The sequence below is a fragment of the Thamnophis elegans genome, chromosome 16 (genome assembly GCF_009769535.1).
Source record: "Thamnophis elegans isolate rThaEle1 chromosome 16, rThaEle1.pri, whole genome shotgun sequence".
NCBI lineage: Eukaryota > Metazoa > Chordata > Lepidosauria > Squamata > Colubridae > Thamnophis > Thamnophis elegans.
The window spans coordinates 9,547,425-9,572,736 of NC_045556.1; the positions used below are offsets into that span (position 1 = coordinate 9,547,425).

Sequence of the window (25,312 nt, forward strand, 5' to 3'; positions counted from 1 at the left end):
CCCCCCTCCTCCATTATTTCAAGATCCCTCCGCCTATCTGTAAAAGCTTTTGGGACACTCTGCCAAGAGTAAGGCCTTTCTTTTAGAGGAGGAATTAAAACCGGGAGGAAACAGCCCTTTTGATAGAGGGGGGTGGGGGGAAGGCTGGTTGTGTGCCGCGATTGAAGTCTTTCTCTACTTATCTGGCTTCTGTGGGCAACTTCATTGATGCGCGGGAGGGAGAGAAAGGAGCTGTCCGGGGGCAAAGGGGTACAATGGGAGGAGGGGGGAGAGAATGAAAGGGGAAGGAAGGGCCCTCCAACTCGGGCAACTTTCGGGGCTCCCGGGGCCTTTGCCAGCTATTGTTTCCCCCGGGGAGCGTGCCAAATGACTCGGCTAATCCAAGCGAGGGCACGGGAGCCGGAGCTCCCCACCGTCCTCCTCCCAGTTCGGTCCCTGCCTTGCCTGGGGAACGGAGCGGCTCGGAGCTGGAGCGGCTCCTCGGAGGCGGAGGCCAGCGAAGGGTCAGCGCCGGGAGTGGGAAAGCAGCCCAGAGGCCGCCGAAGCCGCCTCCAGCGGGGCGGGGAAGGGGCACGAGCTACCCAAATAATCCTCTTCAATTCAGATGAAACAAGAGTTGGAAGGGACCTTGTAGGTCATCTAGTCAACCCCCTCCCAAGCAGGAGACCCTACACCATTTCTGACTGGGCAAAGGGGGCTCTCAAGAGCACCCCCATCCCCGGTGGGTCTGCAGAGAAGCGACCCCCGCCGGCGGGGGATCGGGTGGCCCGCTTGGCCGGGGTCTTGGAGATCCGGTCTCTTGCTGGGATGCCTCGGAGCTGGCGGAGGGGTGGGGTGGGAGGACCAGGGGGAAGATGCCCAGCGCCGCCTGCCCTGGCTTTGCCTTCTACCCGTCGCCGCTTTCCCTAAGGTAAACCGAGGTGCCCGCCAAGCCAAGCCAGGAAGCGGGGCGCCGCTTCTTCCAGGCGCCGCGATCCGGCTGGCTGTTGGCGACGGCCCGGCGAGAGGAAGAGGAGGAGGAGGAGGAAGATCTGAGTCCTCCGGCCAGCAGAGCTCGCGCCCTCGCCCAGCGCCGCCGCAATCAGCGCCTTGGCACTCGGACTGGCAAGAGCTTCTCCTCCACCACCACCACCCCCTCCCCTCCCTGAAAAGTTGCAAGGGAGGGAGGAGGAGGGAGGGAGGAGAGGAGGGGAAGGACCAGGCCCCCGCTCCGCTTTGCCCCCCCTCCTCTTCGCCAGCCCGAAGGAAGGAAGGAGGGAGGAGAGGAGGGGGGGGAAGCAAGCCCGGACTCCTGCTGCTGCGCTTCTGTTTGCTTTGGCAAATGGAAGCGGAGGTTGGGGTCGGGGCGCTCCCAGCTGCCGGAGCCCAGACATGAAGAAGCGGAGGAGAAGGCAACAGCCCCGCTTCGGATTCGGAGCCGGTAGGTTTAGACGTCAGAAGCGGCTATGGAGGAAGAGGAGGAGGAGGGAGGGCAGGTTTAGCGAGGGAAGCGGGCAGGAGGAGGAGGAGGAGGGAGGGGGAAGAATATCAGAGAGATTGGGAAATTGGGGGGGGGGTGTTTGCTTTCAAGAGGCCGCAGGAGGAGGAGTGGGGGGGCTGGAGTGGGGGGGGGGGGTCTTGCAGGCCAGCTCCGTGGTGGAAGAACCGTCCGGAGGGGAGGGCGAGTGGGATGGCTTTGCGGGAATTGGAGGAGGGGGCTGGGGGGGTGGAAGTTGGCGCCCGGTGCCGAGGAAGAGGAAGGGGCTTGCCAACGGGCCGCGAAGGGTCCGGCAAACGGAGGGAAAGACCACGCAAGCCAGCGGAAGGGTGACCGGGGTTGCTTTGAGCTGGTCAGCTCCGGCCGAGAGCAGCCGCCGCAGCGGGAAGGGGGAGCCGGAGGCGCTTGGCTCGAAAGTGCCCCCCCACTTCGGGGTCTGGGGAGGGAAGGGGGGAAGGTCTTCAGGGCCTGGCAGCGCCCAGGGGGATGAAGCGGGAGACTCTCGGTCAGCCTCGCAGGGACGTCGCGCTCCAGCCCGGGGCAGCTTCGCCGCTAAAAAAAGACAAAAAAAAACTTCGGCTCCGGCGCTGAGCTCTCGCCAGGACGGGCAGAATCGGGACTCGGGACAGCATGGAGTTTAATTTATTTTATTTTATTTAATTTGGTTTGTCCCTCGTGCACAAGAGAACAGGAATAAGAATAAGCATGAACAAGAGCACAGGAAATGGGTAGGAATAAATGGGGAGAGTAGACCCCCTGGTGCACTTATGCACGCCCCTACTCATTACTTACTACATGCGAGACCCTCCTCTCTTCTGGCCCTGGTTCTCAGGAGGTGCCATCCCCAGGAAGATCCCCATTCCCTAACTCGGTTCCTCCAGGTTCTTCTTCTTGGACAGGGGGTGTAAGATCCCCCTCCTTCCCCTTACTCGCTTCTGGGACATCTGCAGGGATTAACCAGCAGGTGTGTTTGGGGGGGGGGGTTAGGAATTAAGTGAGTAGCTCTTTGGTTGGTCTGATGATCTTTGGGTGTCCCTCCCTACAAACTGATCCCCTCATTCTCTTTCTCTTTCTCTTCTCTTTCTCTATTTCTAATCTATTCTCTCTTTCTCTTTCTATTCTATTCTATTCTATTCCATCTCTTCTCCTCTCTCTTCTCTCTCTTCTCTTCTCTCTCTTTCTGTTCTCTTCTCTCTCTCTCTCTCTCTATTTCTATTTCTATTCTATCTCTTCTCCTCCCTCTCTTCTCTCTCCCTTCTCTCTTCTCTCTCTCTTTCTATTACCAATTTTGTTGTATTTAAGTACAATGACAATAAAGATTATACTTATACTCATTCTGTTCTATTCTCTCTCTCCTCTCTCTCTCTCCCTCTGCTTTGAGGTGGGGGGTCTCACCTCCCTCTTGGCAGCTGGAACGTTTCATGGGGCTAAACCAAAACAAAAGTGACACCCTCCCCTCCCCCCCCTCCCCCAAGGAAAAGGGTGAGCCAATCCAAGCGACAAGAGCTGCTCCCTCTGGGTCACTCAGGGAGGAAAGCCTAATTATCCACAGGTCCCAGAGATGGAGAAGGGGTGGCTCCCAATCTCAAAGTGTAGGGCATGAAACGGGGCGTAAGTCCCTCCCTCCCCAACCAGCTTGACACTCGATCCTCATTTGCATAGGTGGGGTCTCCTGTCCCACTCACCCACCCTGCCAACTTTAGCGTCAACTAAACTCTTGAAAAATGAAATAGCTTCCTTTGCTGGATCTGATTAGAGACATCCTTGGAATGGGGAGGTAGAAGCAGCTGCCTGTCAACCTTCCCATCAATTACGGATGGAAACAAGGCAAAGCTCACTCTGGGCCTTTCCTTCCTCTTCCTCTGAAAGCGAAGGCTTCAAATGCAAAAAAGAAACCAAAAAGAAAACCCAACCCAAAACTTATTTCTCCTCCTGTCTCTTCCCTTTACAGAATTGCTCAATAGGTCCCCGTCGGCCAGACTGAGAAAGTTCTATGAAAGGTGCCCCCACTCCTGAGGAATAAATCCTGGGGGAATCTCCGATGGTTCGCCTCCTTCTCTTCAGTTCCTTTTCCACTGGTTTTGAACTCCTGCCTTCGTAGACAGCAAAAAAACAAAAGAAAACCTGAACGGATGTGTGACGCAGTGCGCTTCGGAGAATCTGGGGCTTTTGTAATTTGGGGGTAAGTTACAATGTTGTTGGTTGGGTTAGTCAACAGTCTCACCTTAAAACTAGTGAGTCACTCTTTTCCCCCTCTTCCCCTCCCGGCTGTGTGTAGTAGTAGAGATAACCCACTGCCTTTGCTGCTGTATAATTTCTGTCGGACGTGCATGAAATGAAGTGTCAGCCTTGTGCAGAAACTGGTGTGCTCCCGACATTGTATCAGATTTATGGAGGGGTGGCGGTTGGAGGCAGAACCTAATCCAGAACAGGGCATTAAAGCGGAGATACATTTATTTTTATTTCTGTGTACATCAGCAGTAAAAACAACCGACTGGCTACAATCCACGGATAAAACGCTGGGCTTTGAAGATTAACGTTTTCTGGAGAGTTACTCTCCCTTTTGCCAGTTGAGCTCCCCCGTCAAAAGTATCCTAAAAGTTGCTCCGGCTAATGTTCTACCCTTTCTAAAATAATCCCCCTGGGGATCCTTATATAAATGTTGTTTGGCACTGAGCTGCGTTTGGAAAACTTTTTTCAGAAGTTTGGCTGGAACTCCCTGCCGATCAAAACCCTAAGCCTCGTTGTACTCAGAAGAAGCTTATTGTTTGAGAACGTGGCTTTGAATTGCAATAATCATCCCGCAATATTTCTAAACAGCTGCACGCAGGTTATCAAAGGGGTTTGCTGCTTTCTGGCTGGCGTGTGGGATGGCTTCCAAACCTATAGGATATTTTTAAAAAGAGAGCTTAGTTTTGAAAAGCGTGTTCAGGCAAGGTCTCTCAAACGTTTGCCTTATGCACACAATCATGGAAGGGTTCGATGCTGTTGCATTGTTGCTCTGTTTGAAAAGAGAACTGGGATTTTTAGTGCTGCAGAAAATCCAAGGAAAGATCGCCATGTTTTATGTACTGAGTGAGGGGTGTTTTTATATTCAGCAACACTTATTCTGCTTCCAACAAGTAGAAAGTTACAGAAGTTGGCGCAGTGGTTAAATGCAGCACTGCAGGCTACTTCAGCTGACTGCAGTTCTGCAGTTCGGCGGTTCAAATCTCACCGGCTCAGGGTTGACTCAGCCTTCCATCCTTCCGAGGTGGGTAAAATGAGGACCCAGATTGTTGTTGGGGGCAATATGCTGACTCTGTAAACCGCTTAGAGAGGGCTGAACGCCCTATGAAGCGGTATATAAGTCTAACTGCTATTGCTATTGCTATTGCTATTTTCTTTTACTCCCTCTTGTCTATCATAAACTTTAACTACATCGGTAGAAAGCTGAGCTGTAGAAATTCACCTGGAAAAATTTTCAAGGCAGGAAAGCTGCAAGGAAAAGTTAGAGGATTGTTTTAAACGCTTTCTTGCTTTGATGTGCAACTTTGGATCCTTCAGCAAGTTGCCATCCTTTCCTTCCTACTTGAGCTCATCTTTGCCCTCCGTGTCAACGTCACGTCCTTGGTGATGCTTCCATGTGTCTCTGCCAGACAAACAGGCAATGCTCCGGTCTGTTTCTGTTCCAACAGCTAACCTCCCAGAATACAATTGTCCCTTTCCTGTTGAATCACGAGACGACCATGGATATTCTCAGCTTTTTAGAGCTCTTATTTGGCCCCTAGTTCTCAGCTGTCATCCCAAGCAGGGAGGCCTCCTGTGACTGCTCACGTCAAAGCTTAGCATAGAGTCCTCCTATCCTCTTTGAAAGCTGGCGCATTCGTGGATGCTTTCTCCTTTTTTAAAAAATGCAGAAAGGAAACATGATATCAGGATGCAAGGAGGCCAAGGGGTGCAGATGAAGTGGGGGGGGGGGTCAATAGTCCAATATTTGAGGAGGGGATACAGCTTTTATTATTAGTTTTATTACCCTGTTGTCTTGCATGTACATTGAGAGCTTCTGCACTGGAGACAAATTCCTTGTGTGTCTAATCACATTTGGCAAAATAAAGCCTATTCTACAGTATTCTATTCTATACTACTATTCTATTCTATTATCCTATCCTACCCTATTATTCTATTCCTATTCTATTCCTATTCTATTCTACTATTCCTATTCCTATTCCTATTCTATTCTACACTACACTATACTATATTATACTATACTATTATTCTATTCTATTCTACTATTCTATTATCCTATCCTACCCTACCCTATTATTCTATTCTATTCTATTCCTCTTTTATTCTACTATTCTATTCCTATTCTTTTCTATTCCTATTCTATTCTACTATTCTATTCCTATTCCTATTCCTATCCTATTCTATTCCTATTCCTATCCTATTCTATTCCTATTCTATTCTATTCTACACTACACTATACTATATTATACTATACTATTCTTCTATTCTATTCTATTCTACTATTCTCTTATCCTATCCTACCCTATTATTCTATTCTATTCTATTCCTCTTCTATTCTACTATTCTATTCCTATTCTATTCCTATTCTATTCTATTCCTATCCTATTCTATTCCTATTCTATTCTATTTTACACTACACTATATTATACTATACTATTATTCTATTCTACTATTCTATTATCCTATCCTATCCTACCCTTTTATTCTATTCTATTCTATTCTATTCCTCTTTTATTCTACTATTCTATTCCTATTCTATTCTATTCCTATTCTATTCTACTATTCTATTCCTATTCCTATCCTATTCTATTCCTATTCTATTCTATTCTACACTATACTATATTATACTATACTATTCTTCTCTTCTCTTCTATTCTATTCTATTCTATTCTATTCTATTCTATTCTACTATTCTATTATCCTATCCTATCCTACCCTATTATTCTATTCTATTCCTCTTCTATTCTACTATTCTATTCCTATTCTATTCTATTCCTATTCTATTCTACTATTCTATTCCTATTCTACTATTCTATTCCTATTCTACTATTCTATTCCTATTCTACTATTCTATTCCTATTCTATTCTACCATTCTATTCTATTCTAGCAATAGCAATAGCAGTTAGACTTATATACCGCTTCATAGGGCTTTCAGCCCTCTCTAAGCGGTTTACAGAGTCAGCATATCGCCCCCACAGTCTGGGTCCTCATTTTACCCACCTCGGAAGGATGGAAGGCTGAGTCAACCTTGAGCCAGTGAGATTTGAACAGCCGAACTGCCGAACTAGCAGTCAGCTGAAGTAGCCTGAAGTAGCCTGCAGTACAGCACTCTAACCACTGCGCCACCTCGGCTCATTCTACACTACACTACACTATTCTTCTATTCTATTCTATTCCTAAGGGGTGAAATTAAGTGAATTATCAGCCTAGAGTCGTTATGTTCCCACAAATGGACTAAACCCAATACCTCTAGAATTCCATTGATTGTTATCTGGTGCCAACTGAGCACTGAACATTAGTTGACTAGATTCTATGCTATGCTATGCTATTTCTACTCTACTCTACTCTATTTATGGTTCTGTGAGTTTATTGTCGTGAGCCCCACAGGGGGCCCTGCAAATCTTGTAAATAGATTCAACGTTTGCACATTTTTTAAAAGAAATAAAATGCTGGGCTGTTGTCACAGTTCCTACAAGTCAGTCTGAGCCATCTTGATTGGAGGCTTGGTGTTGTTTGCCAGAGGATCGGCCTCCGGCCTACGTTGTCTACTCCGCATATCAGCAGCCCAAATGCAGCACTTAAAACTGGGTGCAAAAAGATATTAAGCGTTTTCAGCCAGGAAATTAGAGTTAAGTGCCAGAACTGACTGTGCAAAAATCCATGACTGAGTTATTTCAGGTCAGTTACTTTGTTGTTGCTACAGTATTGTTCAGGAGATGGGAGCAGCCAGCCTTCCTTTCTGATCCTCAGTGTTCCTACTACACCCTCCAGGGTCAACCTGTTGCTTGAAGGGCTAGCAACCTTTCATTTCGGGATCGTTCTAAGTTACAACGGCACCGAAAAAAGGGACTTAGGACCATTTTTCACACTTACCCTTATTGCAGCATCCCAGTGGTGGGTTTCAAATTTTTTTAGAACCTCTTCTGTAGGTGTGGCCTGCTTTGTGGGAGTGGCTTGCCAGCCATGTGACTGGGTGGGCGTGGCCAACTTGTAAAATGTGGTGAAACTCACTCAACAACGCTCTTGCTTAGCAACCAAAATGTTGGCTCAGAAACTCTGGCATTTGAAGCACGCAAGTTTTAAAGCTGTCAAGTTACAAGACCTTTGAACCCCTAACCCTTTAGAAAAAAAAACACCAGGGGTGTTCAAACTTGACAGCTTTAAGACTTGTGGACTTCAACTCCCAGAATTCCTCCTCTCTCTCTTCATCTTGATGATGTGCGGACGGGTGGGGGGAGGGAGCTGGAACTGGTTCTAAACGGCACTGTAGATTTGTGGAACCTCTTCTATAGAAGAGGTTAGAACTGGCAGGAATCCACCCCTGCAACATCCCCACAATCATGTGATCAGAATTCAGATGGTCGGCAACCGGCCTGTGTTTATGACGGTTGCGGTGCCCCGGTGTCGTGTGATCCCATTTTGCGACTGTTTAACAAGCCAAGTTAATGAGGAAGCCAGATTCACTTTACAACCATGTTAGTAGCAATCGCAATAGACTTATATACCGCTTCATAGTGCTTTTTACAGCCCTCTCTAAGCGGTTTACAGAGTCAGCCTCTTGGCCCCAACAATCTGGGTCCTCGTTTTACCCATCTTGGAAGGATGGAAGGCTGAGTCAACCTTGAGCCTGGTGAGGATCGAATTCATGGCAATGGGCAGAGTGAGCCTACAATACTGCATTCTAACCACTGAAAAGGAAGGAAGGAAGGAAGGAAGGAAGGAAGGAGGAAAGGAAGGAAGGGCAATAGCAATAGCACTTAGACTTATATACTGCTTTACAGCCCTCTAAGCAGTTTACAGAGTCAGCCTCTTGCCCCCAACAACCTGGCTCCTCATTTTACCTACCTCGGAAGGAAGGATGGAAGGCTGAGTTAACCTTGAGCCTGCTGAGATTTGATCTGCCAAACTGCTGGTAGCTGACAGTCAGCAGAAGTAGCCTGCAGTACTGCACTCTAACTACCGTGCCACCGTGACTCTAACTTACTAACTTAACAACTGCCGTAATTTGCTTAACAAAAGAAGGCAAAAGAAGATGGGGCCAAACTCGCTTAAAAACTGTCTCGCTTAGCAACAGAAGCTTGGGATTCTGTTGTGGTCATAGGCCGAGAGCTACGCGTACTCCAAAGCAGATGAAACTTAGGTTAGAACTCACACTCTAGAAGTCTTCCATTTCCAACCGTAGCAATGAAGAGAGTTGGAAGAGTAAGGAGAAATTTTCTGACAGGGAAAACAGTCAACTTATGGAACAGAAGTTGTCTTTGAAAGTTGTGGGCGCTTCATCCCTGGAAGCTTTCAAGAAGAGACTGGACTGCCATCTGTCAGAAATGGTGTAGGGGTCTCCTGCTTGGGTGGGAGGGTCGGACTAGATGACCTACAAGGTCCCTTCCAACTCTGTTAAATCTCTTTAAAAAGAGCCGAGGTGGCGCAGTGGTTAGGGTGCAGTACTGCAGGCCACTTCAGCTGACTGTTATCTGCAGTTCAGCGGTTCTAATCTCACCGGCTCAAGGTTGACTCAGCCTTCCATCCTTCCAAGGTGGGTGAAATGAGGACCCAGAACTGTAGGGGTGATATGCTGACTCTATAAACCGCTTAGAGAGGGCTGAAAGCCCTATGAAGCTGTATATAAGTCTAACTGGTATTGCTATTGCTATTTAACTGTTTTCGAGTCAGGCACGAATGCTATGAAGGGATACCCTCCCATCTTTATCCCCAGGAGGGGTGGCCATCATCACACCTCTCCTGTAGGGAATTATTAGATCTCGGGTGATAATAAGAAGCATTGCAAAACTCAACTGAGTTAAGGTTGATGACTGGCTGTCTCTTGAATGTCTTCAGCCATTGTTGTAAGCCGCAGAGCAACCTATTTGGTTGTAGCTTTGTTTGGTACAAAGTCATGATGATTTTAGAAGCCAGGGTTTCTGGGTTGTGTGCTCTTGTGGTTTATTTATGAAACCATTCTGGTTTCAGAATGGTTTCATAAATAAGAGCCGAGGTGGCGCAGTGGTTAGGGTGCAGTACTGCAGGCCACTTCAGCTGACTGTTATCTGCAGTTCAGCGGTTCTAATCTCACCGGCTCAAGGTTGACTCAGCCTTCCATCCTTCCGAGGTGGGTGAAATGAGGACCCAGACTGTGGGGGCAAGTTGCTGACTCTGTAAACTGCTTAGAGAGGGCTGAAAGCCCTATGAAGCGGTATATAAGTCTAACTGCTATTGCTATTGCTATTCTGAAGCATGGCCATCCTTGAGAACAGCGGTCACTAAATGGTGGTCCATGGGAAATTTCGGTGGCCGGCAGAAAAATCTTTGCATTTTTGCATTATTTTCTTTTTATATTGCACTAATTCAGGGATCCTCAAACTACAGCCCCTGGCCTGGATACAGCCCACTGAAGCAGTTACCCCCATTGGCTGACGGGATGGGGTCCTTCAGGCACTTAGCTTGGCTGCCTGTTTCGTAGCTCCAGCCCTTCCCTCCTTCCCTCTCTGGGAGTCCAGGAGCTTCATTGAGCGGTGCACGAAACGTCAGCCAGGTTCCTTGAGAGAAGGAGTTTGCGGGGGACCAATCTAGCACCCCGGCTGGCTACAAGACAAACATTCATTCTTGGCCGTATTTGAGATTCCTAGCTGCAATGAACAGCAAACCTACGGTTGACCCCGAGTGCTTCTCTCCGCTAACGGGTGGCCAAGCTAAGTGCCGGAAGGACCCCATCCTGTCATTAATTCATATTAGTGGTCCATGAGGTTTAAAATTATGAATTTAGTGGCCCCTGAGTTCCAAAAGTTTGGTCACTCTTGTTTTAGAACATGTATGAAGCCAGTCCTTGTGTAAGCAATTCTCTTCTGTAGTCGAAGTGGTGATTTCTTCCTCTTATTTTTTAGCCCTGTTGTTGGTTAATTGGGTTACAAAAACCCAAAATTGAATGTATCAAGAGACAGAAATAAGGTTTGTGTTAAAGCCATGACAGCCAAAATTTCTTCACTATTTTCCTTCCCTTAGACCAGTGTTTCTCAACCTTGGCGACTTTAAGTCCTGTGGAATTCAACTTCCAGAATCCCCCAGCCAGCTATGCTTAAAGTCGCCAAGGTTGAGAAACACTGCCTTAGACTGCTTAGTTACTTTAGTTTTTAAAATGACAGGATAAGAAGTAGACAGATTTCCCTCTTCCTTTCAGTATCCAAGAAGGAATAATTGCCAGTTGAGCATGGATTTATTGTGGAAATTCTGAGAGCTTTATGCATGGCTGGTTTTTTTTAAAAAATGTAAATAAAATGTATTATCACCATTATGGCTTTGATCTGCAATTGCACCGACTCACAAAAGAAAGCTTCTTAATTACTATTTTTGCTCCATTAAGAAACAAAGTGATTACATGTCTGCTCATTACATATATCGGTTAATTCTAGCCTAGAATGTCAACATGACTTTTCCCAGTTGTAGACATTAAAAGAAGATTCCCCAGTAGCAGCTCTGACATTTGTGGACAGGAGAGCATATTAACAAAGTATTTGTTAATATATATGTATGTACGTATGTACGTACGTATACACACACACACACACACACACACACACACACACACGTATATGTATATGTATATGTATATGTATATGTATATGTATATATATCTTAGTAGTTAACACAACTGCTTAATATGTAATACAGCACAGGTTCAAATCCCAGTAAGGGTATGGCTAGCTGATGAGAGCTAAATAGCTTGAAATAGATCTATACTAGTCTCTCTTTATTTATTTATCAGCACAAATGCAACACAAATGTAACAAAGGCAACAGTAAAAATAATGGCTTTCTGTCGTGATGGTCTCTTGTGATGAGCCAATAGACAGAAAAAGGAAGCAGTATGCTTCCTCCCATATTTGGGCATACCAGGGGTTGTGACACTAAATGTATGTGTGTATGTGTATGTATGTATATGTATGTGTGTATATATATTAGTTGTATTTGTGCTGATAAATAAATAGATATATATATATTAGTTTCATTAAATCATCCCAACAATTGGGATGATTTAATTTGGATGCCAGATTTTAAAGAGAAAATATATATATATATATATATATATATATAGAATAGAGAATATACACACACACACACAGACACACAGACACACACAGACACACACACAAACAGACAGACAGACAGACACACACACACACACACACACACACACATATATATAAAGATATATATATATATCTTTAAAATCTGGCATCCAAATTAAATCATCCCAATTGTTGATTCTGTCAAAATTCCTGAGAGGACTGTCGATCTGTTGGGGTTTTTTTTTTGCTTCTGATAAGCTGCTACGGTTGCCGTTAAAATTCATCTAAGCTGTTTTATGAAGTTGTTACTCGGGCTTGGTGGGTAGCTGCCAACTTCAGGCTAAGAAAAAAATATGTTGAGATCTTTGTTCCCACGTTCCATGGAAAAACAGCTGAGTGAGAAATCCCATTAGGCACCTTGTCACACTCTTTTTCAGCCCATCTCTCTGCGTTGGGGGTAGGAATGCCTGTTTCCTGTCCCTTTTCATGCCTTAATGGTCATCCCAAACAGCTGTTCACAAAAGCCTGGGGTTGTGGTTGTTTTCAAAGCTGAAGTCCTCAAAGTTTCTATTATTTTTTTTACTACCGGTTTGCACACGCGCTGATTCTGCACATGCGCAGAAGCGTCCGGGCGGGTGGGTGGGGCCTCACACCCCTGCCACTACCGATTCGCCCGAACCGGGAGCAACCCAGCTCTGCCTCAAAGAGAGGGAAGTAAAGATGCTTCTACTTCTGGAGGTCAACCTCCATGTGACCAGAGAGATGGCATCTGAAGGACTTTGGCTGGACTCTTTACAGCAGGGGTCACCAATCTTTCAAGCCTCAGGGACCACTACATTCATAATTTTAAATCCCGTGGACCACTAATATGATCTGCCTAATGACCGTCTGGGTGGGCATGGATAGGTGGTCATGTAACTGAGTAGGCATGGCCAACTCAATGTCACTCACGTCAAGGGGCGCCTTGCCAGCTTCTACTCACCACTCCCCTCTCAGCCACACCTTGCCTCTTTAGGGCCCTAACAAGAAGCAGCTGTTGGAGCTAAGAAGCCAACAGGAGAAAGAGTTGGCAAAACATCTCAGTTCAAATTGGATCTGACCGAGAAGGAGGCTCAGCAGAAGCACCTCACTGAGGAGTAGGAGCATAGGCTTTCCAAGCAGAGGGGAGACCTGCAGGAGTGCAAGGCCAGGTTCTGGTGCCTGGAGGCTCAGCGGACTGAGATAGTCAGCCAGTTCCAGGCCATGATGGAGTCCCACTGGAACAAGGCCCTCCAGCTCTTTGCCACCAGTGGCGCTTCCCTCCAGCCTTCACCCAAAGCCCCACACCAGTTGGCCGAAGCAGACCCCAAGCCGGAATTTCTGCCCCCCTCAGACCCACACAAAAAGATCCCAAAGGGGGAGACTCTCTGCAGCAACACAAACCTTCATTGCACGTATCCATCCCAGGGGCCGCAATCTGAGGACCCCTGATTTAGTGCAGTATAAAAAACGCAAATAATTTTTTCTGCGGACCACCAACATTTCCTGGTGGGCCACCAGGTTGGTGACCGCTGCTTTACCACAAATGAAGTTTTCTCACCCTCCTTTTCAAAAGTTCCACAAAAAAAAATGTGTAGCACCCACAGATGGTTGCGTAGGAATCTCAACATTGGCAATGTGGGCATATGGTTTGGTGGGGGTGGGGGGGTGGGGGAGTTTGAGGGGGGAAGGTTGCTTTGAAACTTAAAGACTTGTTTTGCCTCTAACAATAGACTGACAAGATGACTTCCCAAGGTTGCAACTAACTCTGATTTTCAGTTCGAGGCGAGAGGGGAACAAACATTGCGATCTGCATCACATCCGGATACCAATAAGATCGCACAGGATGAGCCTTCTCAGGGTGCCTTCAGCTGGACAATGCCGGCTGGCGACGCCTCGGAGTAGGGCCTTCTCTGTTGCCGCTCCGGCCCTATGGAATGAGCTATCCCCAGAGATCCAGACCCTACCCACTCTCATGGCCTTCCGTAAAGCTATCAAAACCTGGCTTTTCCGGCAGGCCTGGGGCTGTTGACCCCTTGATTGAAGTCCAGCCCCGCTTAGACTGGGTGCATGTTGTGTCTCTTCTTAATCTTGTTGTATTTTATCGTTTTAATTCTTTTTTAATATTTTTCATTTCTGTAAGCTGCCCGGAGATTGGGCGGCCTATAAAATCAATAAATGAAATGAAATGAAGCCTATTCCCACCCAAAAAAAACTTTCCCCCCCCAGTTGCAGTAAGCTTTTGTTAACTAAACCAGATTAGCATTTTAACAGCCCCCTAAGTGAGCTTCCACCATTCTTTTTACCTTGGATGCTGTTATGTGTTTGTTAATCCATCATTTTGTCTTTGGCCGTACCAAGCTATTGGCTCAATAACCCTTTGGAGGAAAGTATTCAGTGGAGAACAATGGAGTTGGAAGCAAACCTTCCTCCGCCCCTTCTCCTTCTATGCCACTGGCAGCATTGTCTGTCTCTGACGGCTGGGGTTAACATCCAAAGCGGGTTGTTTCTTTTGTGATGATTGGGTTTAGCTGCTTGCTCCAACACAGCTTAGCCGGCACACCTGCAGAGGAACAGAAGCGAGGTTACCAATAGCTCCTGGGACATCTGGCACTGGCAAGCCACTCCGAAGGGGGTACCCTGGTTGATTGGTGACATTTGTCATTGGATTTTTTTTCCTTTCCAAAAAAAAACAAAACACACCCTCCTTCTGATGCTATCCAGATGTAACAAACTCTGTTTTTTTTGTCGTAAAAAGTTTTTATTTCCCATTTTCATAGCATATAATCACATGTATACTATTACATTTTATTTTTATTTATTAGACTTATATACTGCTTCATAGGGCTTTCAGCCCTCTCTAAGCGGTTTACAAATTTTTTTAGCAAATTGAGTCAGCATATCGCCCCCACAGTCTGGGTCCTCATTTCACCCACCTCGGAAGGATGGAAGGCTGAGTCCACCTTGAGCCGGTGAGATTTGAACCGCTGAACTGCAGATCACAGTCAGCTGAAGTGGCCTGCAGTACTGCACCCTAACCACTGCGCCACCTCGGCTCATGGACATAGTCAATATCAAGTTGTATTATTAAGTACTTACATCAATTTATCTTACCATCAACTACCAAAGAAAAAGAAAGAAAGAAAAAGCCGGTTATTGGCTCTTCTGTTTTCCATACACCAATTTTATATCTTATCCGACACTTTCTTCCCCTTCTCTCCTCCCCCTTTCTACATTCTGTCTTCCCTCCATCATTTTCTACTCTACTTCCCCTTCCTTTCTCCTCCTCCTCTCTCCCCTTACCACTCCTCCCTATACAGCTCATCTTCCCCCTTCACCCTCTCTCCTATCCCTCTCTTCCTATCTTTCTTCTCTCCTCTGCTTCCGACTCTTCTAACAAACTCTGTTGATGTCATGGTTCCACCACAAAACCGCGAAGCGCTTATCCGCGCCGACATAAGTGCGGAGGCAAATCCGCGCCGTCTGAAGCGCTAAGAAAAAAACGACCCTACCGCGATGACATAACCGCGGAGGGCAAATCTGGTGTGGCTCATCTAGTGGGAGAGAAGGACCAGGGGAGACAGGATAAGCAGCATTCCCATATTTGAGGGGTTGCCACAGGGAGGTCAAGCTATTTTCCAAAGCCAGATAAAGAATAATGGCTGGCAACTGAAGAAGGAGAGATTCAACCTAGGAATAAGGAGGAATTTTCTGACCATGAGAACAATCAACCAATGGAACAGAAGTTGCCTTTCGGAAGTTGTGGAGGCTTTCAAGAAGAGACTGGGCTGCCCTCTGTCAGAAATGGTGTAGGGCAGTGGTAGTCAACCTAGTCCCTACCGCCCACTTGTGGGCGTTCCAGCTTTCATGGTGGGTGGTAGGGTTTTTGTACTGAAGCACTTTGCTTTTTTAAATTTAATTGACTTCCCTACTTTATAAATCACCACTACTGTGGAACCGGTGGGCGGTTAGAAAATTTTATTACTAACAGAGATACTAAAGTGGGTGGCAGGTATAAAAAGGTTGACTACCCCTAGTTTAGGGTCTCCTGCTTGGGCGGGGTCGGGGGGTTGGACGAGATGACCTTACAAGATCCCTTCCAACTCTGTTACTCGGTACCCAGAATGCAGCCGCTCGAGCGATTGTGGGTGCACCTCGCTTCACCCATGTAACACCTATCCTCCGCGAGCTGCACTGGCTACCTGTCGATCTCCGGATACGCTTCAAGGTGCTACTTGCCACCTATAAAGCCCTCCATGGTAGTGGATCTGGGTACTTGAGAGACCGCCTACTGCCAATCACCTCCACACGACCTATTAGATCTCATCGATTAGGCCTCCTCCGAGTTCCATCTGCTGGTCAATGCCGACTGGCAACCACGCGGAGGAGAGCCTTCTTGGTGGTAGCTCTGACCCAATGGAACGATCTCCCCGTGGAGATTCGTACCCTCACCACCCTCCAGACCTTCCGCACAGCCCTCAGAATCTGGCTATCCCGTCAGGCCTGGGGCTAAAGATTGTAACCCGCCCGAATGGTATGAATGTTGTGTTTTTAATCATGTATTGTCTTATATATAAAAGTCTGTTTTCCCCCTTTCCTTTGGATTGTGAGCCACCCTGAGTCCCCCCAGGGAAAAGGGCGGCATATAAATAAACCTTCTAATCTAATCTAATCTAATCTAAAGCAACACTCTGTTAATCTGGCTCTATCTAAGATGATCAAAGGCCTGGGGGCTGGCACATACGATGGATGAACGGTGGCAGGAACTGGGCATGGCGAGTCTAGTGAAGAGAAGGACCAGGGGGAACATGATATCAATCATCCAATATTTGAGGGGCTGCCATAGAGAGGAGGGGGTCAAGCTATTTTCCAAAGCACCTGAAGGACAGACAAGGAACAATGGATGGAAACTGATCAAGGAGAGAGTCAACCTGGAAATAAGGAGGAACTTTCTGACAGTGAGAACAATCAACCCATGGAACAGAAGTTGCCTTCGGAAGTTGTGGGAGCTTCATCACTGGAGGCTTTCAAGAAAAGACTAGACTGCTATTTGTCAGAAATGGTGTACACCAGGGTCTCCTGCTTGAGTGGGGGGGGGTGTTGGACTAGATGACCTACAAAGTCCCTTCCAACTCTGTTAATCTGCTCAGCCTGGGATGATGGTGGAATTGTGGAGTGCTTGGTGCCTTCTGAGCATGTTTTTTTTCCTTCTTGCAGACGTTTCATTACCCAGTAGATAACATCATCACTGCTAGAAGAGAGTAGGTCTTGCTCTCTTTTTATATACTAGTCTGACTCTATCTTGTCAGCATTGATAGGAGCATTCTTGGTGATTCCTTGATTAGGCTGTTGTTTACTGTTAGCTTGTTTGTATGAGTTGATAGTACCTTGGTTGGGGTATTGTTTATTTCTTGACTCAACCCTGAGCTACAAATATTCTCTTCTATGATGGTGGAAGTTGTACCGAAATCCAAAATATTAGAAGAGACCAAGTTGATAATAAAATGTTTCTTGTATACATTTAAAATAAGGAAAATTTTGCTGAACCAAGTGAAAAGCTTATCTATGCCAGTTGCATTTCTTGTAGAGTGATTATGATCTTCTAAGAGTTATGATGTGGTACGGAACAGTACGGAATGGGACAGAATAGAATAGGATAGAATAATAGAGTTGGAAGGGACTTTGTAGGTCTTCTAACCCCCTGCTTAGGCAGGAAACCCTATACCATTTCAGACAAGAAGTTATTGAATATCTTCTTTAAAACTTCCAGTGTTGCAGCATTCGTAACTTCTAGAGGCAAGTTGTTCCACTGGTTAATTGTTCTAGCTGTCAGGACATTTCTCCTTAGTTCTAGGCTGCTTCTCTCCTTGATTAGTTTCCACCCATTGCTTCTTGTCCTACCCTCGAGGTGCTTTGGAGAATAGCTTAACTCCCTCTTCTTCGTTGCAGCCCCTGAGATATTGGAACACTGCTATCCTGTCTCTCTCAGTCCTTCTTTTCATTAAACTAGACATACCCAGTTCCTGCAACCGTTCTTCATATGTTTTAGCCTCCAGTCCCCTAATCATCTTTGTTGCTCTTCTCTGCAGATCCCCTAAAAAAAAGGAATAAAAAACTTTCTTGGGTCACCTAACAACTAGTATTTAAAGTCTTGCATTCTGGAGGCATTACACCGCCACCTGCAAGCATTGGTAGATCTGTTCCCCATTGACATCAGATGAGTTCTCTCCTGAGCAAATCTGTGTGGGATGATTATATTCTTCTTAATCCCTTTGTTTTAGATTAATGCTCATAAATTGCTGCTGGTAGTGGGAATATTGGATTAACTGATTTGGATAAACTGGATCAAGGATTTGATGGCTGCAGTAGACAAAGGGTTCTCTCTCTTGATGAGCATTCCAAATATAACCCTTCTCCTCAACTGTGAAGTGGTTCCAGCAATATTACTCAACTTTAATTTTCGCAACCACTGTAGGCCAGGTGCTTTGTGAGTGTCTAGGAATTCATCTCTCCGAAGGACTCGGAACTAGAGTTCAGTAAAGGGAAGACAGAAAACAAGGCAGGAAATGAATCTTAATACTGAATTAATTGGCTCGCAACCAAGTCATGAAGTTGTCATTGGGCTGTTAACTTGATTGGGAATTGGCAAAGAGCCAGGATAAGTCATCAGACCTATAACAGTCTTTCTTTATGTCCCCTTTATGTAAAGATTTCAGAAGTTCTTGTCTAAATTTTATTGAAAATCCTCTTCTCCTCTCTCTCATCCACGTATTGAATGGGGCAACGTACTTAGATGCTAAAATGCCTACACATGAGCAGGTAGGTCTCGAGTAGTGTGGCTAATGAATCTCAGGAAATAATCACATTATTTGAATTTGTACTGTTTAGATTGGAAGGGACCTTGGAGGTCTTCTAGTCCAACCCACTGCTCAGGCAGGAAACCCTACACCACTTCAGACAAATGGCTATCCAACATCTTCTTAAAAACTTCCACTGTTGTAACATTCACAACTTCTAGAGGCAAGTTGTTCCATTGATTATTTTTTCTTACTGTCAGGAAAGTTCTCCTTGGTTCTAAGTTGCTTTTCTCCTTGATTAGTTTCCACCCATTGCTGCTTGTCCTGCCCTCAGGTGCTTTGGAAAATAGCTTGACTCCCTCTTCTTTGGGGCAACCCCTGAGATATTGGAACACTGCTATCATGTCTCCCCTAGTCCTTCTTTTCATTAAACTAGACATACCCAGTTCCTGCAACTGTTCTTCATATGTTTTGGCCTCCAGTCCCCTAATCATCTTTGTTGCTCTTCTCTGCACTCTTTCTAGAGTCTCAACATCTTTTTTTTTTTTACAACGTGGCAACCAAAACTGAATGCAGTTTAAAGTGATATTTCTTTAGAAAATAAGGTCCTTGACAGCCATTCTTTTAGAACTGTTCAAAATTAGAATAGCACTGGGGGGGGGGGATATATGGATGTAGCCACAAGGCAGTGGAGGCTTCTAACCAGAGCTTTCCTTCTCCTAGAAGATGGTTCTGCCGCTTGATCTGCCGTTGGGGCGTAGAGCCCTCTTCCGCCTTCAAATGTATTTAGAACAGTTGCAATTTCCCAGCATGGGTTCCCCACTCGTGACCATCTCAGCCAGCTCCCAACTAAACGGATTGTGCTTTATTGCTTTTTTAAAAAAATCAAAATTAATGACTCCGGCAGTAGGGAAGTTAACAGCCCAAGCCCTGGCGGCTTTTGTCCTGAGCCAAAACATTTCTAACCCATCTAAATTAAATTGCTTTGATTTAAGTATTTGTCAAAGTTTAATTTACCGTAGGACTTAATTTTTGTTTTATTACTTGGGTTACTGGAATACATCATCTCTTTTTTGTAAGCGCAGGGCCTGTTTTCGTGAATGGTGCTCCATAAACGAAGGTGAATTTATTTATTCTTTAGCGGGGGGGGGGGCGGGAGGAATTACAGTCCAGATCCATAACTATTTGGATTTAAGTCAAAGAAACAAGATCAGACTAAAGCAATAGATACCAGACTGAAAGAATGAGTAATTCAAAGTCATACAGTCTGGCCAGCCAGCAATTCTTACAAAATGAATGACTAAACAGATGAAATAGACTTGAGAATGTGCAGGTAAATATAAATCAGTCCATTCAAGTCTTTCTCCTGAAGCCAGTAATGAAATTCAGTTTTTTTTATGACAGGTTCTGTGGGCGTGGCTTGGTGGGTGTGGCATGGCTTGGTGGGCGTGGCTTGGTGGGCATGGCAGGGGAAGGATACTGCAAAATCTCCATTCCCACCCCACTCTGGGGCCAGACAGAGGTGGCATTCGCTGGTTTCAGGTTTATTGGACTATATTGGATTTATTAGACTTCTCCGAACTACTGAAAATTTCCACTACCGGTTCTCCAGAACCTGTCAGAACCTGCTGAATTTTACCCCTGCCTGAAGCCAATCCTAATGCACTGACCTGATCATTTTTGCAAGTTACTATGTAAATAAGAACGTGACGCGGTGGCTCAATGGCTAAGACGCTGAGCTTGTCGATAAGAAAGGTCGGCAGTTCGGCGGTTCGAATCCCTAGCACCATGTAACGGGGTGAGCTCCCATGACTTGTCTCAGCTTCTGCCAACCTAGCAGTTCAAAAGCATGTGAAAAGTGCAAGTAGAAAAATAGGAACCACTTTTGGTGGGAAGGTAACAGCGCTCCGTGCGCCTTCGGCGTTTAGTCATGCCGGCCACATGACCACGGAGACATCTTCAGATAGCTCTGGCTCTTTGGCTTTGAAATGGAGATGAGAACTGCCCCCTAGAGTCAGGAACAGCTAGCACAGATGTGTGAGGGGAACCTTTACCTATGTAAATAAGAACAGCTTTCAGCTCTTCCTAAAAAAACTTCCCTAGATAATGCTTGGCTATAAGCCGAGGTGGCGCAGTGGTTAAATGCAGCACTGCAGGCTACTGCTAGATCAGCAGTTCAGCGGTTCAAATCTCACCGGCTCAGGGTTGACTCAGCCTTCCATCCTTCCGAGGTGGGTAAAATGAGGACCCAGATTGTTGGGGGCAATATGCTGACTCTCTGTAAACCGCTTAGAGAGGGCTGAAAGCCCTATGAAGCGGTATATAAGTCTACTGCTATTGCTATTGCTATTGCTTCTTTAAAAACCTGCCTATGGATTATTATGATTTTTTAAAAATCTCTCTTTATGCTGTAACATTTGACAGACCTCTGGTGAACCTTTTCCACCATTCTCTCTAGAGAAAGCTTGTTGAAAACCAAATCTTCTCACTTCCAAAGAATAAAATCGATAAGCAATGTATAAGGCATGGGGCTAAGCCATAAATTATGCTTCACAAGCCATTATAGTAGATTTAACGTTCTCAATGCACTAAACCGAAACCAATTAAATCATTGGCCGAGTAGGAATGTGGTCCCACCTCCTGAGCCAAACTGTCAGTCACCAGCGACATTCCCACAGGTCCGGTATATTTAATTTGCCTTGGCCAACTCCGTATTTATTTTTAGATTGTTCTTACTGAGATCAAAGGGCTGGTAGCAAAAAAATGTAGTAGAGACGTTAAAGAACAATAAACATTTCCAGTCCCTGGAAATGTTCAAGTGCGGAGATCAGAAGAAAATGAGAAATTGAAGGGGAGAGCAAAGCAGAGGGATGGAATCATGAACTGACACAGCAGCACAGATTCAGATGAATAATGCAACCCTAAGAAAAAATGCTGTTGGGCAGAAGATGGCATAATACCCTCAAAAGAAAAATGCATGAGGATGAATAAAATCTTAAGGGTTGAGTTTTCTGCGGCTGTTTCATCCCTTTGGTGATGAACTTCCCAGCCAGTTACTCTGGTTTCCAGTATGTTTTATGGTTGAATAAGATAAGAATAAAACAAGATGTATCCTGGAACAAGAATAAAATAACGGTATTTGTATTTGTATTTTATTATTTGTATGCCGCCCTTCTCCGGGAGGACTCAGGGCGGCAAACAATTCAAGGGGGGGAAAAAAAGGGGGAACATAAAAAGACAAAATACAAATAATAAAAGTAGACAACAGTCGCACAACCATACATGTCGAGAGGGGAGGGAACTCATCACCCCCAGGCCTGCCGGCAAAGCCAGGTTTTGACGGCTTTTCGGAAGGCCTGGAGAGAGGTGAGGGTCCGAATCCCTGCGGGGAGTTCATTCCAGAGGGCCGGAGCTGCCACAGAGAAGGCCCTCCCCCGGGTAATAGCCAGGTGGCATTGGCTGGTAGATGGCACCCGGAGGAGGCCAACCCTGTGAGATCTAATGGGTCTGTGGGAGGTAATTGGCAGCAGGCGGTCTCTCAAGTACCCAGATCCAATACCATGAAGGGCTTTATAAGTTACGACTAGCACCTTGAAGCGTATCCGGAGACTGATCGGTAACCTCCTAGGAAGAAAGAGAAGAAGAGGGGAAATAAAAGTGGGGGAAGAGATTGCATTTTATGTTTTATTATATCCTACCTAGAAGATTTGAATAACTTGGGCACTTTTTTTAAAAAAAAAAAAGTGATAAATGACCTTGAAAGAAAATTGAGTTGTTTGCAACCTCGTACCTTGTTCATCTGCATTTCCTTCAGTAAATTACCCATTTCCCATGGCAACAATAAAAGTTGAAACACAGTTGAAAAAGAAGAGCTTGACTTGCAGAGGAAAATATTTTTAAGGCGGGGGGTGGGGGCAAGAAATAGAGACACATCTTTGCTCAAGTCAAACCTGACTTCACACATCATGGTAAGCCATAAAGAAGACTGTATTTGGGCTTATTATGTTGTATAACTCAGCTACTTCTTAGCCACACCATGTGTGAAGTTAAATTCAGCCGTAGCTGAAGGAAGATTTCAAGAGTTGAAGAATCCAATCTTAGGAAGACTAACGATGCCAACTGCTTCTAAGGAGAACCTTTATAAAATGTTCTACTGGTGGCATCTACTACTAGCCATATTGGCTAAGATGTTCCCAAATCGATCACCGGAGTGTTCGAGATGTGGCTATAAGCAGGGAACATTCTACCACATGTACCAAGGTTAGAAAATATTGGCGTAAGATAAGAAAGTGGCTGGAAGAGATAATTGAACAGAGGGTAGAATTAAAGCTGGAATTGTTTCTCCTGGGAATCTTTGATGGGTAAATGGAGAAAAAATTACAATAGAGTATGCTACACATAGTAACTGCAAGTAGAATCATTCTAGCACAGAATTGGAAACCAACAGATACCCACCTACCCCAGACCCAATTATAAGAAGGAAAATGTGCAGAAATGGATAGGCTGTCTATGGAAATGAAGGAGAGGGAAGAAACCGAGTACTATCAAATCTGGAATAGATTTCTGGTGTGAGAGTAAACATAAAACTTAAGGTATAAATGGTAAAAGTATAATATATAGAGCGTATTTAAATAAGGATATAATGTAGGATAGTGACATAGAGATAGAATTTTTTGGTAAATAGGATTGTTACGAAAGATATGGATACCGATATGGAAAAGTTGTTATAAGTGTAAATTTGTGTTTTGTCTTTTAAATGTTGGAAAATTCAATAAAAACTATTTTTTTTTTTTTAAAAAAAAAGGAAGACTAAACCTCTGGTCCCTGTGACCGACATGCAACATTATCCTGGGACACATATATTTGCCTTCATTCATGTCAGGGTTGACTTAAACTTTTCATGTGTTCCATGAAGTTAGATCTAAGCATCCTCGTATGTGGCTTAGATTAAGGAAATGTAATCTTCAGTTGAGTATTACAACTTCTTGGACAGTATATGCGTGGTTCCCTAATGAGACCAGTTGCTTAGAGTAAGAGGAAGCTCCCTATCTGTAGCTCTAGACTTTGTATATTCAGTAGAAGGTTGGGCCAACTAGCCAGCAAGGCCCTTGATCCGATGATTCCCTAGCAAACTTGTATTGCTTACACAAGCACTTCCTTTGTTTGCGTTGGCCAAGCATGATCAACTCAGGTTTATGAAACCCAACTCCCTCATTGAGTATATTCAAATAAAATTGTTTTGGAGAGAAGCGGCCTACAATCAAGGAGAAATTTCCGAACGATGAGAGCAAACAAGCCATGGAATGCCTTGCCTTCCGAAATTGTGGGTGTCAATCACCTGTTGTGATTTCCGACTCGCTTGAGCCATTCCACTTGAGTGGAAAATCCAATGCTTATCGGGGTGGAAACCCAGCGGTAGACTTGGGGGTGGTGATCTGGGGAGCAGGGGAGAAGCACCAAAGCAGGGTGTGGTGGGTGACAACCAGAGGTGGGTTCCTACTGGTTCAGACCGCTTCAGACCAAATAGGTAGTAACTCAGCTGGACACATAACCATACAGGTTCAATCCTGGGCACCACCATCTTTATTTTCTGTTCTGCACATGCACAGAATAATTTTCATTGAAAAAATATGTGTTTTTTCCCCTTTTTTAATGGTGTGTGCATGCCAGTCCCAGAGATGTCCCAGAGATGGGCCATTTTTCGCAAAAACGGAGGCATTTATGCCTTCCCCCAGCCTCCAGAAGCACTCTGCAGGTTTCAGTAGGGCTGGGGGAAGGCAAAAATGCCTCCATTTTTGCAAAAAACAGTCTGTTTTCTGCCCATTTTCTTCAAAAGCGGAGGCATTTTTGCCTTTCCTCAGCCTCCAGAAGCACTCTGCAGGCTTCAGTAGGGCTGGGGGAAAGCAAAAATGTTTCCATTTTTGCAAAAAACAGTCTGTTTTCTGACCATTTTCTTCAAAAGCGAAGGCATTTTTGCCTTTCCTCAGCATCCAGAAGCACTCTGCAGGCTTCAGCAGGGCTGGAGGAAGGAAAAAATGCCTTCATTTTTGCAAAAAAAAACCAGTCTGTTTTCTGCCCATTTTCTTCAAAAGCAGACACATTTTTGCCTTTCCCCCAGCCCCGCTGAAGCCTGCAAAATGTTCCTGGGGGCCAGGGAGGCTGGAGCCCACCCACCCACCCCCAGTGAAAACTTTTTGCCACCCTTTCAGTGGGCATGGCTTGGTGAGGTGGTCATGTGACTGAGTGTGCATGAGTGATGTCGAGTTGGCCACACCCACTCAGTCACATGCCCCCCATTTAGCCACGCCCACTGAACCGGTAGTAAAAAAAAATTTTGAAACCCACCCCTGGTGATAACCCTACATTCTTATTTTTATTTTTATTTTTATTTATTTTCAAAACAATAGAAAATAGAAAATATATCAGCTGGTTACAAAAAGCTTTTGTGCATCTCTTCCACCATCATCAAATATAATTCATATTAATTCAAATATCTTAACTCAAATATTTACTATATTAACATCATCATACCTCCACTTTTATTTGTCTACAGTTATTTAAACATCCTTCATCCTTAAGTATACCAAGATTCAATACATAACCACATGCTGGCATTTCATTTACTTATTTGTAAAATCCTCCATTAACATTAAGTCCTCATAGCCTGTTTTAGCTAAACATCCATAATATTTAATACCAAAATTTTCTAATCCTCCATATATATAATTTGT

General features: G+C 45.1%; 1 protein-coding gene across 6 annotated transcripts in view; it reads left to right on the forward strand.

Annotated features, from left to right (window-relative positions):
- Nucleotides 1-1,274: 1,274 nt before the first annotated feature.
- SEMA6D (semaphorin 6D) overlaps nucleotides 1,275-25,312 on the forward strand; it is a 90,384-nt gene continuing 66,346 nt past the window's right edge. For all 6 annotated transcript variants that reach the window (XM_032233606.1, XM_032233609.1, XM_032233611.1 and 3 more), the window contains exons 1-2: nucleotides 1,275-1,420; nucleotides 3,429-3,659. The gene's annotated coding sequence lies outside the window, so the exon portion shown is untranslated. The remainder of the gene's footprint in view (nucleotides 1,421-3,428; nucleotides 3,660-25,312) is intronic.